The sequence below is a fragment of the Trachypithecus francoisi genome, unplaced genomic scaffold (genome assembly GCF_009764315.1).
Source record: "Trachypithecus francoisi isolate TF-2019V2 unplaced genomic scaffold, Tfra_2.0 Contig01554, whole genome shotgun sequence".
NCBI lineage: Eukaryota > Metazoa > Chordata > Mammalia > Primates > Cercopithecidae > Trachypithecus > Trachypithecus francoisi.
In genome coordinates, this window is record NW_022681439.1 from 3705620 (window position 1) to 3720982 (window position 15363).

The 15363-nt window shown below is 41.8% G+C and overlaps 1 protein-coding gene across 3 annotated transcripts in view; it reads left to right on the forward strand.

Annotated features, from left to right (window-relative positions):
* Window positions 1–15363, forward strand: part of BLK (BLK proto-oncogene, Src family tyrosine kinase) — a 73762-nt gene that overhangs the window by 33743 nt on the left and 24656 nt on the right. The window contains exon 1 of one of the 3 annotated variants that reach the window (XM_033177072.1): window positions 12096–12250. The exons of the other annotated variants lie outside the window; for them this stretch is intronic. The gene's annotated coding sequence lies outside the window, so the exon portion shown is untranslated. Of the gene's footprint in view, window positions 1–12095; window positions 12251–15363 lie in introns of those variants that run through there. 3 annotated transcript variants of the gene reach the window in all.

The window sequence follows — 15363 nt, forward strand, 5'->3', positions numbered from 1 at the left end:
TTCAAATTCATATCCTACTTTTTTGTTATATTATTATTTTTACATATTAAGGCTTATCATATTTATATTCTGGCCAGACATGGTGGCTCACACCTGTAATCCCAGCACTTTGGGAGGCCGAGGAAGGTGGATCACCTGAAGTCAGGAGTTTGAGACCAGCCTGGCCAACGTGATGAAACCCCGTCTCTAATAAAAATACAAAAATTAGCTGGGCGTTGTGGCACATGCCTGTAGTCCCAGCTACTTGGGAGGCTGAAGCAGGAGGATCACGTGAACCCGGGAGCTGGAGGTTGCAGTGAGCTGAGATTGTGCCACTGCACTACAGCCTGGGTGACAGAGCAATATCCTGTCTCACAAAAAAAAAAAAAAGAAAAAAGAAAAAAAAAGAATTATATTCTGTTGTGTTCAGTGCTTATGTAATTTTACTGTGTTTTATCAGTAGGTTAGTACTCAAAACTTTTTCAGTTGAAAATCAGGCATTACAATAATTTAACTATGTAAATATTGTTCTGCAGAATCAAGTAGGATAATTGGATACATAGCGAAGGCCATCTGATACTATGTCATTAAAATTTGCCATTTGAAGGAGAAGTTCCCAAATATCAACGTTTTATGAAGCCTCTTATTTTCTTTTATGTGCTTGGGGGTCACACTCAGCTAACCTTATTTCTTGTAACTCATGTTATTCTTATTTGTAGTTTTGCTAGAGGACATTCGAGTATCATTTATTCTTCCCTGTATATGCATGCTTGCAAGGGGCCTTTCATTGTCCTTAAGGCTTAATGTGGATGTCTAGACAGGAATAAGCTTTTTCTACCAGGTTACAAAACTCAACACACCAAAGCCTATACAAAACTCAATACCCTTCAACGGCGTGCAAATGCTCTTTTTAAAAAGTCACCTCTAAGGGGGTGAAATAACATTCCACAAAATTCACCCATTTGGGGCACAATTATGCATTTTTGCAAATATATACACTTGTATAAACTCCACTACAATCAAAATGGAGAACATTTTCAACACCCCAATAAGTTTCCTTTAGCCCCTTCCGTTCACACTCCTTATGCTACCTCCAACCACTGATCTACTTTCTAGAACCACAGCTTTGCCTTATCTAGAATTTTCCTTTCTCTCTTTCTTTCTTTTTTTTTCTGCAATAGAGAAGGAGTTTTACTGACACAAGCCTAGCCCCACACAGGAGAACTGGAGTTGTCACTCAAATTAGTCTCTCCAAAGGTGTGAAGGTCAGGACTTGTATGAACAATTTGGTGGGCAGGGGAATAGAGAATGGATGTTGCTGATGGCTTGTAAATGAAATCACAGTCGTGTGAAAAATGGCCCTCGTGAGTGAGTCCTCCTTTGGGTGGGGCCAGAGGACCAGTTGAATCATGAGTTATGAGTTTGGGTGGGGTCCATTGGTTACCAGTATGCACAAGTCTGGGTGTAAAAAAAAAAAACTCTCAAAAGACCAATCTTAGGTTCTACAATGTTATCTACAGGAGCAACTGGGGAAGTCAGAAATCTTGTGACCTCTGGTCACATGACTCCTGAGCAGTAAGGGATTATAGAAACTATGCCTACATTTTAGCAGAATTCAGGTCCCCCCATAATCCTATTCTTGTGGCCTTTCATTAGTCTTACAAGGGTGATTTTTGGTCCCTGAGCAAGGAGGGGTTAGTTTTAGGGAGGGACTATTATCATCCTTGCTTTTTCTTTGAGACAGAGTCTCACTCTGTCACCCAGGCTGAAGTTCAATGGCGTGATCTCAGCTCACTGCAATCTCTGCCTCCCAGGCTCAGGTGATCCTCCCACCTCAGCCTCCCAAGTAGCTGGCACTATAAACACATGCCACCACGCCCAGCTAATTTTTGTATTTTTTGTAGAGATGGAGTTTTGCTGTGTTGTCCAGGCTGGTCTTGAACTCCTGAGCTTGAGTGATCTGCCCACCTTAGCCTCCCGAAGTGCTGGAATTACAGGCGTGAGCCACCACACCTGATGATCATCCTTGCTTTTGAGTTAAACTATAAACTAAATTTCTTCCAAAGTTACTTTGGTCTGTGCCCAGGAATGACCAAGGAGAGCTTGGAGGTCAGAAGCAAGGTGGAGTCAGCCATGTCAGATTTCTCTTACTGTCATAATTTTGCAAAGGTAGTTTCAATCCCCCTCACACACACTTGGGCTGCAGCACCCCTCAGTCCTGAGGTGTTAGCTATGGAGATGGGAAAAGGCTAATGGCTGCTCTAACTTCTTCCTGCTGACAGGGACATATTTGGGGGAGGGGTTGCCTCCAGGGTAAAAGGAGTAGAAGCGTCTTGCAGTTGCCTGTATGTATTTACATGCTACTGGTTGGGGTCTAAGATGTGTATAACGAAAACATTGGTGCTCTTATCCACAGCTTTAGTACAGCACTTAAATGAAGAAAAATAATGAGCCATAAAAAGCAATGAGATTATGTCCTTTGCAGGGAAGTGGATGGAGGTAGAAGCCATTATCCTCAGCAAACTAACGCAGGAATAGAAAACCAAACACTGTACGTTCTCACCTACAAGTGGGAGCTGAACGATGAGAACACATGGACACACGGAGGGGAATAACACACACCGGGCCTGCTGGGGAGCGGGAAGCAGAGCATCAAGAAAAATAGCTAATGCATGCTGGACTTAATACTTAGGTGATGAGTTGACAGGTGCAGCAAACCACCATGGCACACGTTTACCTATGTAACAAACCTGCACATTCTGCACATGTATCCCGTAACTTAGAATTTAAAATAATAATAATAATTAGCCCTAACATAAGGAGTGAAAGTGTAAATTGCCCAATGGGTTCACCTTGCCCACTGCCTAGACAGAGCCAATTTGTCAAAACAGGGGAATTGCAATAGAGAAAGAGTAATTTATGCAGAGCCAGCTGTGTGGAAGAGCGGAGATTTATTATTACTCAAATCAGCCTCCTCGAGTATTCAGGGATCAGAGTTTTTAAGAATAATTTGGTGGGTGGAGGAAGTCAGTGAGTCGGGAGTGCTGATTGGTTGGGTCAGAGATGAAATCACAGGGGATCAAAGCTGTCTTCCTGTGCTAAGTCAATTCCTGGGTGGGGGCCACAGATCAGATGAGCCAGTTTCTTGATCTGGGTGATGCCAGCTGATACATCAAGTGCAGGGTCTGCAAAATATCTCAAGCACTGATCTTAGGAGCAGTCCAGGGGGTGGGGGATCAGAATCTTGTAGCCTCCAGCTGCATGACTCCTAAATCATAATTTCTAATCCTATGGCTAATTTGTTAGTCCTACAAAGGCAGTCTACTTCCCAGGAAAGAAAGAGGGTTCTTCTGGGAATGGGCTGTTACTGTCTTCGTTTTTAGCTACAAACTATAAACTAAGTTCTTCCCAAAGTTAGTTCAGCCTGTGCCCAGGAATGAACAAGGACAGCTTGGAGGTTAGAAGCAAGATGGAGTTGGTTAGGTTAGATCTCTTTCCCTGTCTCAGTTATAATTTTGCAGTGGCAGTTTCAAAAGTCCTAGCTTCAGGAGTCCCTGTAGGACTGACATGAAGCCCCAAGGAATCCAGATGAATGACTCCGAAAACCAATCAAATATAGGGTCATCAGCAGAGGCTCAGAAACAATGGATGAGGCTGGAATCTAATAACAGATGTGCTATAGCTGTTTTGCAACATAATTTTTCTCTCTCCAGTTTATTTTTACTAAAGACAAGACCAATGTATTTGCAAAATAAGTTTGCCTTATTGTACATTGCCTAATTATTTACATAAAGTGCAGCAAGAATAATTATTGGCCATATAGGCTCTTCTTTTCTAATTGGCTTTGCTGGAATTTTTTTCATAAGGAATCTCAGATTAGACCTTTTAAAAGTCTCTTGAGCCCAGCCAAGGATTTATTTGTGCCTGTAGCTGCTTGTATGAATTGGGTGAATTCCTTTCTTTTTGAGGTCCCAACATAGCTTGGAGTTCCTGGGCCTGTCAGAAAGTGACATTCTTTATTTGCCACAAGTCAGGAATCCTGTACAGGACAAGGTATGAGGCCAATTTCTCCAAGGGGCTTTCATCAGCTCTACAGGTCAGCCTCTATTTCTTAAAGCAATCTGAAAACATGTCATTTCAGTCAAAGCTTTGGTAAAATAACCAGTGTCTCCAACTGTGTCTTGCTACAAAAGAAAACTGATTCTTACTGAACTTACTCAAATAACTATACGGCCATATGTTAAAAATACTCACAAATAGTTTCCAAACTCTGGAGAAGGCAGGTAGAGAGAAAGAAATATGCTCTAAATTTTGTTTACAGGAGTATATTTTGCTCAATTGTTAAAAGTTGTAAATAGCTCAATAGAAGTTTTCTTGACTCTGAAAAAAAAAGAATTAGCAACATTTTAAGCAAAATGTCAAAAAGATTATTCCAGTTACTGAACATTTTGGTTATTTCCAGCTGGGAACTAATTAATATGAGTAACAATGCTAAGAACATGTATGTCAAGTCTTTCTGTGGTCATATGTTTTCATTTCTCTTTGATAAGCAACAAGAAATGAAATCTCTGGGTCACAGGATAAGAAACCCCCAAATTGTTTCCTAAAGTTGTTGTTTCGTTTCACCTCACCATCAGCGTCATGTGAGCATTACAGTTTCTCCATATCCTTGCCAACATTTGATATGATCGGTCATCTAATTTTAGCATCTGGATGGTTGTGTGGTGGCATTTTACTGTGGTTTTAGTTACCATTTCCCTAATGACTGACGATACCAAACACCTGTTCGTGGGTTTGTTCGCCGTTCAGCTGTCTTCTCTGTTCAACTGTTTGTTACATTGAATTTTTGGCTTCTTGTATAGAGTTTAAAAGTTAATGATGTATTCTCATATCAGATACATGTTTTTCAAAAATGTCCTACCAGTCTCTGGTTTAACTATTTCTTTTCTTAATGGTGTTTTTAAAATGCAGAAGTTCTTAATTTTGAAAAGTCTAATTTATCAATTTTTCTTTTATACTTTATGATCTTCTAAGGGAATAATCTCTTGTAAGGGAGTAGAAGACCATGTTTGTATTCTTGGGACTCATATTCTTTATATCCTTTGTGACACCAAGGTCACAAAGATTTCCTCCTATGTTTTCTTCTAAAAATACGATGTACCTCTTTAAAGCAGCTTTTAAGATTGTTTTTATTTATCATTGGTTTTCAACAATACTATTATAATGTACCTTGGTGTGGTTTTCTTCATACTTGGGGTTGATATTCTTGAGTCTTCAGGTCTATGGTTTCTATCAAATTTGGAATTTCCGTTTTCAGTTTCTTTAAGTTTCATAGTCTTTCTGGTAGCCCAGTTGCATGTTTTCTGACTGTGTGCTAATTTCTCCCCAGTCGCTGATGCTCTGTTGTGGCCGTTCACCTTTTTCTCCTTGTGCTTCACTGTGGGTAGTTTCAATTGCATTGTCTCCAAGCCCACTGACCTTCCTTCTCAGCACCTAATGTACTATTCAACCCATCTAGAGTTTTGTTTATTTGTTTGTTTGTTTGGTTTTGAGACAGAGTCTCACCCTGTTGCCCAGGCTGGAGTACAGTGGCACCATCTCGGCTCACTGCAACCACAGCCTCCCGAGTTCAAGCAATTCTCCGGTTTCAGCCTCCTGAGTAGCTGGGATTACAGGCGCCTGCCTCCACACGCAGTTAATTTTTGCATTTTTAGTACTGATGGGGTTTCACCATGTTGGCCAGACTGGTCTCAAACTCCTGACCTCAAGTAACCCACCTACTTCAGCCTCCCAAAGTGCTGGAATTACAGGCATGAGCCACTGTACCTGGCCATGGTTGTTTTTTTTTTTTTTCCCCCTTTTATAAAAATTTTAATATTTATTTATTTTAGAAATCTCTGTTGCACAGCCTAGAGTGCAGTGGTGTGATCTTGGCTTAATGCAACCTAGGCTTAAGCAATTCTGCCTCAGGCTCCTGAGTAGCTGGGATTATAGGCACGCACCACCATGCCCAGCTAATTTTTTTCTTTTTTTTCTATTTTTAGTAGAGACAGGGTTTCACCATGTTGGCCAGGCTGGTCTCGAACTCCTAAGCTCAAATGATCCTCCCACCTCAGCCTCCCAAAGTGTTGGGATTACAGGCGTGAGCCGCCACTTCTGGCCTCTCTTTTTTCTTAATTTCAGTTATTGTATTTTTTTTTTAAGCAGATCCATTTAATTTTTTTATGTCTTCATTTTCTCTCTTCATTGTCTTATTGCTTTCAGTTATATATTTGAACCAGTTTCTATACTTTGTCATTTCTGTTTTAAGGCTCTAGGCTACTAATTACAAAATATGTGCAATTTCTGCTTACGTTCCTATCAATTAACTTTTCCCCTAGTTGAGAGTCATGCTTTTCTGTTTCTTTGCATGCCCGGCAATTGTTATTGGATGACAGGCACTGTGAGTGCTGAATATGATTTGTGAGTGCTGAATATTATCGTGTTTCTTTAGGGAGTGTCAGACTTGGATGTGGCACACTGTTAAGTTACCTGTGGATAAAATTGTTTTTTGAATAAGAGTTCTGTGCAAGTCCTTAATCCTCAAGGAGCCTGAGTTTCTTCATCTGTAAAATGGGAAGGGGTATGTCTGCTGTCAGGACTACGTATAATACATGAAAAACCTGTCGTATAATGCCCTAGTATAACGCCCAGCCTTGAGTCGGAAGGCGTACTAGGCACTGTGCCAGCATCGTTAGTATTCATGTTTTCGTGTGAGAGACAAATCCTGCAACAGTTTTATGAGTTAATTTCAAATCTCTGCCTTTCCAGCAGGACATCTGTGTCTCTAGATCCACTCAGTAATTACAATCGACCCAAGCATGTTAAAGGCCTGAGACCTTTTTCTTTTCTTTTTCTTTCTTTATAACATTTTCCAATCTCGTGTTTGAAAGCATAAAAGAGAACCATTCAGTCCAAATGTTCTCCTGCACCCTCAAACCCGAGGGAGGTGCTTCTCTGTGCACGCTCCCTTCTTACACACTCCATCTCTGGATTCTGCCATGGAAACATTGGAGAAATAGCTCCAAAGGGTTGAATGATGGCCAGAGCCTTTTAAGAGAGGTTCAAGTCGTGACCAGATGTGCATCTGGGTGAGATACGTGTGAATCTCCGTGGGAAGGATCAAGGTTTTGAAGTCAGAGATGTGGCTCAGATCTCTGTTCTGTGCTTCAGTTTTTGCCTGTCTGCCTGAAGAGGAGGAGGAGCATGGGGATGGGGAGGGGGAGGGTCTGTCTAGCTTACAGGGTCCTTGTGAGGTGCATGTGGGAAAATGCTTTGCAGGCTGGAAAGTACCACAGAGGTGTGAGTTATTATAAAAAGGGAAGTTACTTCCCTCTGTCAAAAAGCTATGCAGAAATATACTAATATGTAAGAATTGTTTGTATAGAGGACAGAAATAATTCATTTCATGGAGAGACAAGAGCATCACTGACAGTAAAACTGCGGACGTTATTTATGGGAGACTCAAAGGAGGGAACGCCCCGTGTTGGCGGACCTGCCTTTCAATCCTTGTCACAAGTCGTGCTCCAAAAGCTCGGCCAGTTGAAGAAAGGGTCTCCGTGAATTGGGTTCATGACCTGCCTGCATCAGCCTCATTGGGGGCATTTTTTAAAAATGGAGATACCAGCACTGCTGGAGCTGGGGCTGGGAGTCTGTGAACTCCCCCGCTGGTTAAAATGCAAACTGAGGTTTCAGAACTATTGTGCCAAAGAATCATAACGGACTCCGTTAGGAAGTAATGACCCATGATTTGATTTCTCATTTAATTTTTTAAAATGCAAACAATGCAGAAAGTTAAAAATGGAAAAATAGATTAAGGCCCATAGTCTCATCAATACAGGACACAACTGTAGTTGGATTAACATTTTGGCATATCACTAACATGTTTTAATAATCGCTGCTGTGAGGGTTTTTAAACTTAAATGTACATGGTGTCCCCCCCAAAAATTTACTCACATAAAGGAATTTTATCTGTCCCCAGAATTACCTAATGAATGTCAAGCTTCTCTGTTAGCAGAATCAAATGTAGGTGACTCGGTAAACAAGGGTCTGTCTTTGCCTTAACACAGCTTTATAAAAATGCCTTCTTCCTTCCTTCCTGAAGGTCTGCTCAGCACCCTCAAACTTTTCACCACCTGAAAATTTTTTCTATCAGCTTTACCACAATGGGGGGAGGTGAATTTCCACAAAAGATCTTTTCCCTTTAAAAAATTGAAATGGCCGGGCGCGGTGGCTCAAGCCTGTAATCCCAGCACTTTGGGAGGCCGAGACGGGCGGATCACGAGGTCAGGAGATCGAGACCATCCTGGCTAACACGGTGAAACCCCATCTCTACTAAAAAATCCAAAAAGTAGCCGGGCGTGGTGGCGGCGCCTGTAGTCCCAGCTACTTGGGAGGCTGAGGCAGGAGAATGGCGTAAACCCAGGAGGCGGAGCTTGCAGTGAGCTGAGATCCGGCCACTGCACTCCAGCCTGGGTGACAGAGCAAGACTCCGTCTCAAAAAAAAAAAAAAAAAAAAATTGAAATGGCCACATAATTTCTCCTCCTAAGTGTGCTGAAGTACCTAAAAGTCACAGGTTGGCATTGCTAGTCACCCCTTTGCAGGGGCCACACGTGCCCAAGGCCCTTACACACCCAGCCAGGTGTTACAGAGCAGCATCTCACCATCAGGCTCTGTGCTAGTGCTGGGAAAAGATTCTGCTGGCCTTTAAAAGTATTGCAAAAGGAGGCCAGATGCAGCGGCTCATGCCTGTATCCATCCCAGCACTTCGGGAGGCTGAAGCAGGAGGATTGCTTGAGTCCAGGCGTTTGAGACCAGCCTGGGCAACATGATGAAACCTCATTTCTACACAAAATTGTTTAAAAAATTAGTCAGGCATGGTAGCGAATGCCTGTGGTCCTAGCTACTCGGGAGGTTGAGGTGGGAGGGTCACTTGAACCCAGAGTTCAAGGCTTCAATGAGCCATGATCACACCACTGTACTCCAGCCTGGGTGACAGAGACAGATCCGAAAAAGAAAAAGAAAAAGAAAGAGAGAGAGAGAGAGAGAGAGGGAGAAAGAGAGAGAGAGAGAGAGAGAGAAAGAAAGAAAGAAAGAAAGAAAGAAAGAAAGAAAGAAAGAAAGAAAGAAAGAAAGAAAGAAAGGGATATTGCACAAGGCATTAGCGATGAATGATTGTAGCACATGCTCTACAGCCCAGCAATGGAAAAGCTTTGCTTTCTGAACGTGTTTTCTGTCTTCATGTCTTTGGTAAAACACCTATTTCTCAAATACTACCCAACCCTGGTGGGAGTATGCCTGTTATTTTTTTTCTGGTGTTCCCAGTTTCTCATCCTTTGCTCTTTCAACTCCCAACTAACAAATGTGGAAGGAGTGATGGAATCAGAGTACGTCTATTTTGTAACCCCTAATGGGACTTTTATATGTTCGTGAGGAACTTGTCAATGGAGGAATAGGGACGCCCGAGCCTGAACCTATCTTAGCATCACTAAAATGGTGCAGGTAGACACTGTGAGCCTCCTGGTAGGTTGCAACATGGAGCACAGATCACCCCCTCGACAGCATCTCTACCAAGAGGGGACGAGCTTGAATCTAATGGAGCCTACAGAGGTAACTCTATGTATAAGAAATACGAGAGGGAAGAACAAGTGATGAACCATCACAAGGATGCAAAATCCAAAATGGAGAACATTCTATAGGACTGGCCTTTACAAACCAACGGCTTGAAACCGACCAAAGTCAGAGCAGAAGGGACTCCTGTTTAAAGGAAACCTAAGAGGTTGAGTTATGTATGAACCTTGTTTGAATCCTGAGTAGGACAAACTAAGCAAGAAGCTATTTTTAAGACAATTGTTAAAATTTGACTATGAATTGGGTTTAATGGCTAAATGGTTAGATGATACCGTGGAAACACTGCTAGTTTGTTAGATGTGATGAAATAACATTGGCGTTATGTGAGCAAATGTCTCCAGGCTTTAGAAACAAATGCAAAATATGGGGTGGTGAAATGACTTCTTCACTACATTGATTTCATGTTGTTTCCAAGTTTCATTCATTTAGAGGAAACAAAATGATACGATATAAAATACTTCAACCCAGAAAACTATTTTAAAGATAATTATTGAATCTGGGTGATGAGTGCAGAAGAGTTTTTTTTGAGACAGAGTCTCCCTCTGTCACCTAAGTTGGAGTGCAGTGGCAGGATCTCAGTTCACAGCAAACTCCACCTCCTGGGTTCAAGCGATTCTCCCACCTCAACCTCCCAAGTACCTGGGATTATAGACACATGCCACCATGCCTGGCTAATTTTTGTATTTGTGGTAGAGATGGGGTTTCAACACGTTGGCCAGGTTGATCTTGAACCCCTGACCTCAAATGATCTCCCACCTCCACCTCCTGAGTGCTGGGATTACAGGCGTGAGCCACTGTGCCTGGCCAATATTCTTGACTTTAGTATATTTTGAAATGTTTTATAAAAAATAGTTTTAATCTAACCAAATCTATTATAGCCATCCTTCTCAGGTCTGGCTAGCATTTTCTCCCAGGTGGAAGTAATTTCTTTTTGCTGAGCTCACAAAACACTTTACCCAGGCGCCCCTTTGGTACGGAATCATGCCCATTCTGAACTGATGGAATCGGGTGCGTGCTTTCCTCCTTATTTTCCTGTGAGAGAGGGCACCATCCTTGTTTCAAGCCCATGTGTGCCTGACCTTCTGCTGTGCCTGACCTAGTTCATGGTTGACAGCAACTGAATGTTTGTGGCTGAATGAACAGAAGAACCTAGAAGCTAAGAGCCATTATCAGGTGTTTCAGGTTCACATGTAGAGAGGTCAGTATTGGGGCAAAGGTGAGGAAGCCTCATTTCAGTGGTGGTGTCCTGAGTTGAGACACAAAACATGAATTTCAACTCAAATTCTTTGGCTCCTTCTTTAATTCAGAGCCTTAGGTCAATCATTGTAGTTTCTTCATTTACAAGATGGGTATAGCACTGGTGGTTTGTACCGGGAGGACTTGGAATCCTGGATGTTGGCGAGATGCTCTACATGGGATCTCACATGGGCAGCTGGCATGGTATTTTGGTTACGACACCCAGGGTGAGCCCCAGCTTTGCCAGTAGGTTCCCCTGTTCTACCTGGATGCTACCCACCTACGTCTGGCAGGTCATGTCAGAAAGGCAAAGCTTCCAGCACATAATATGGCAAGGCTTCCAGACACAAAATAGCAAAACTATTTTGCCACAGGGGAGATGTCAGGGAATCTGAACTATCCCCCCGCAAGGGACATGGAGCCTCAGGCAAGGCCACACATGCACTTATTTTGTGCAGAGGGCTCGAGCAGCCCTGGAGACAGCAACACCCTCCAGCTGCCAGCTCTGCCACCTTCAGCATGACCTTAGCGAGCCACCTCGCCTCTCCTTCTTCCGTGGTAAAATGAGGATAACTGTAACCAATTTATCGAGGCTATCATGAATATTTTTTTAAAAAACTCATCTGTCAAGTGCTTTTCAACCATGACATGCTAGCCAAGTGCAAATAAGGGGTTTCTAGTTTCTCTGCTTTTAGTTGTTGCCTCCACCATACCCACTGTCTGACTGAAGCTGTGTTTCAGGCTTTGAGCATCTCCACAGGCAAACATTGACTGCCCTGCTCCGGTGAAAGTCTGCATAGAGGGCCTAACTGGTTTCAAATAAACAAACAACTCCCCTTCCCCACTTCCCCTCCTCTTGCTAACTCCCCTGACTAGACACACATGCACACCATGCACATGGATGCTCTCTCACACATGCTTATACAAGTGTACACATAGACACACACACACATATATACACACACATATTCAAGCACATACACGTGTGTATTCACACGCATACTCTCACACATACACACACACACAAGTGCACATAAGTGTGCATGCTTCCTCTCCCACTCTCACAAACATACACAGACTCACACCCTCCCCACAATGCAGCAAAGCCACCTGGAGCCCTGACCAGTGTGTACTGCATTTTGCCTCTGTCTGGACTTCTGCACTTCCTGGCTCCACCCAACCTGAAACTGCTGGGTGCAGCCCAAGCACCAGTGACAGCCCTGGTTGTCACATGGCCTCTTGAGTAACCCAGGTCTCCAGTCAAAGCCACTGGAGTAGGGGGACCCATAGAGATCTTAGGTACTCGTGAGAGCCATGGAAAATCATCTGCACACACACTGCTAAGGAGTCAAAGGACATAGAAGTGTAAGTAGTGGGTCGTTTAATCTTAGGAATTTTACTTTCTGTCCGGTTCTTTGTTCAATAAATTGAACAAGGAATGTTCAATTATTTTGTTTCGGTGGACACAGGTGTTTGCCAGGAAGCTTAAAGCCAATGGCAATATGGCTGGCCAGACTAAGAAAGACAAGAGGGCGGGGCACCTGGGCAGATGCGGAAGTATGAGTCCAAGTCTGGGGAATATACTAGGAGCTGCTGGCCGCCGGGCCCTTCGTTGAGCCAGGGAGGCTGAAGGGGCCACGAAAGGCCTGAGGTTCGGGCAGCCCTGGCTGGCCACTTAAAGGTCATTGTCAAGAACTGCAGGCTGGCGCTGGCTCCAGGCCTTATCTTATGCCCCTCTGTTGTCGGGCAAATCACTCACATCTTCCTTTTGTTTTTCTGCTTGTATCGATAATATATGCTTAGTATTAAATAATTCAAGATATACATACAATTACAAGAAAGAAAGTCAAAGTCACATGAAGTCCTATATTCCAAAATAAAACAGTATTTACCATTTAGAAAATATTTTTGGGGGCCCTGCTTTGCATTAGCACACACACAGTTTTTTAAGTCTGCTGTTTTTTTTGTTTTTTGGGTTTCTTTTTTGCCTTACACCACACCTCTGTTTTGTACTCTCCCTTCCTCTAACAATAACCACAGTAAACAACTTGCTGTTCATCCTCCCCAGCCTCTTTCTGTGTAATATGCAAAAATATCTACACACCTGAATAGAGGTTTCTTTTCATTTGGTGTTTGCAAATATGGGATTCCCTCATGCACCTCTTTGGGTCTTGCTTTTCTCATGTAACAACATGGTACTGAAATTCCTCTTGACCTCACTGGTAAAGATCCGGCACATTTTTTTTTAGTAGTTGTATGAGAGATTTGTAGAGTGTACATTTATTCAATAAGTCGTTAATTGCTGGGCCGTTACATTGTTGTTTTTTGTTGGGGATTTTTTTGGTGGAGGGAGGAGATTGTTTTTCTAACTATTACTACAACAAACATTTTCATCTCTCACATATGTTATATAATGATGTTTTATTAACCTGAGATAGTCCAGAGTGGGACTGAAAATCAAAAGGTATGTGTGCTTTTTTATTTTGACAGAATTTAAAAGATTGCCCTCTAAAAGAATTTAAAAGATTGCTTCTTCCAATAATATTTTTTGTTTTGTCTAATAAATATTTATTAAGCCCACACTCTGTGCCAGACATTGGTTTAGCAATTTGGATTCAGCAATGAATAAAACAAAGATTCCAGCCTTCACAGAAGATCAGTCCTAGAAATGGAGTGTGAAGGAACAAATGAAACAATAATTATAATAAACACTTTACTATTTGGATTTGTGTTGCACTAACTTCCTATTTCTTATCTTTACACATTTTTCTGTTGAATGGATTATATGCTGCAATATGCTTCTTGTGAAAATTTTATGAGCTTTGTATATATTATGAATAGACATTTATCTGATGCTTTGCAATCTCTTACCCAATCTATTGCCTATCTAAGGACTTCATTAGTAGTTTCTTATGCCATCTAATTTTGTTTTTGTTTTTGTTTTTGTTTTGAGACAGAGTCTCGCTCTGTCACCCAGGCTGGAGTGCAGTGGCACAATCTCGGCTCACTGCAAACTCGCCTCCTGGGTTCACACCATTCTCCTGCCTCAGCCTTCCATGTAGCTGGGACTACAGGCGCCTGCCACTGTATCTGGCTAATTTTTTCTATTTTTAGTAGAGACGGGGTTTCACCATGTTAGCCAGGATGGTCTCAATCTCCTGACCTCGTGATCCACCCATCTTGGCCTCCTAAAGTGCTGGGATTACAGGTGTGAGCCACCGCGCTGGCCACCATCTAATATTTTTAATGTTTACAAATTTGTACTTTTTTTTGTTCTCTCTTGGCTTCTGGCTATTCTATCTTTGTTTGTAGTTGTCTCCAAACTCTAGGTTATGTACACAGTTTCTTACATTTCTTTTAATTACATTTTCATTTTTTATTTTTTTCAGTCATACACCTAGAATTTATTTTTTAATATGGTGTGAGGTAGGGGTTCAATTGTATTTTCCTTGAGGTAAATAGCCATTTTCCTAATATCATTTATTAAAATAAACTATCTATTTTCTACTGAATTAAAATGCCATCTTTTTCACATATGCAGTTCCTATATTTACCAAAATCTGTTTGTATGTTTTTTATTCTGCTCTGACAATTGTTGTCTACTTTTATTATTCCACTTTCATGCTGTTTTGATTGCAATCTTCTATTTTGTAATTATAAAGCTAGGTTAAAACTTAATTTAGTCATGTAAAGCTCCAGATGATTTTATCCAATTATAAATTATAATTTTAATTAAAAGAACATCCAATTTATATTAGGAACAAGAAAAACATCACAATCAAAAAAGAGAACAGAGTATAATAATTACAAGACAATACTACCTAAAACTATGGCAACGAATTGGAAAATGTAGATGGAAATTAAAGACCTCCTATAAATCATCAAAATGGCACAAGGAGGAGAAAAAATGGGAATAGATCATTCCTATAGAAGACATTGGAAATGTCTTTAAAGATTTACTATTTGAAAGGGCCCCAGACACAGATGGCTTCATAACTGAGTTCTATTTAGCTTGTGAAAAACAGATAACTCCAATGTTATGAAACCACTCAAGACCATAGAAAAAAAAAGAGAGAGCTCCTCAATATCTGTTACAAAGCTAGCACACCTTAATGCTAATGCCTCATAGACAAATCTCCTTTGGGAATGTAGATTCTCATTCCAAATAAAATATTAGCAAATAGGGCCAAGTGTGATGGCTCACACCTGTAATCCCAGTACTTTGGGAGGCTGAGGTGGGAGGGTCACTTGAGCTCTGGAGTTTGAGACCAGCCTGCATGACATGGCAAAACCCTGTCTCTACCAAAAATAAAAAATTTAGTAGGGCATGGCAGCACATGCCTGTCATCCCAACTACTTGGGAGGCTGAGGTGAGAGGATCACCTTAGCCCGGGAGGCAGAGGTTGCAGTGAGCCAAGATTAGGCCGTGGCACTCCAGCCTAGGCAATAGAGTAAGACACTATCTCAAAACAAATAAA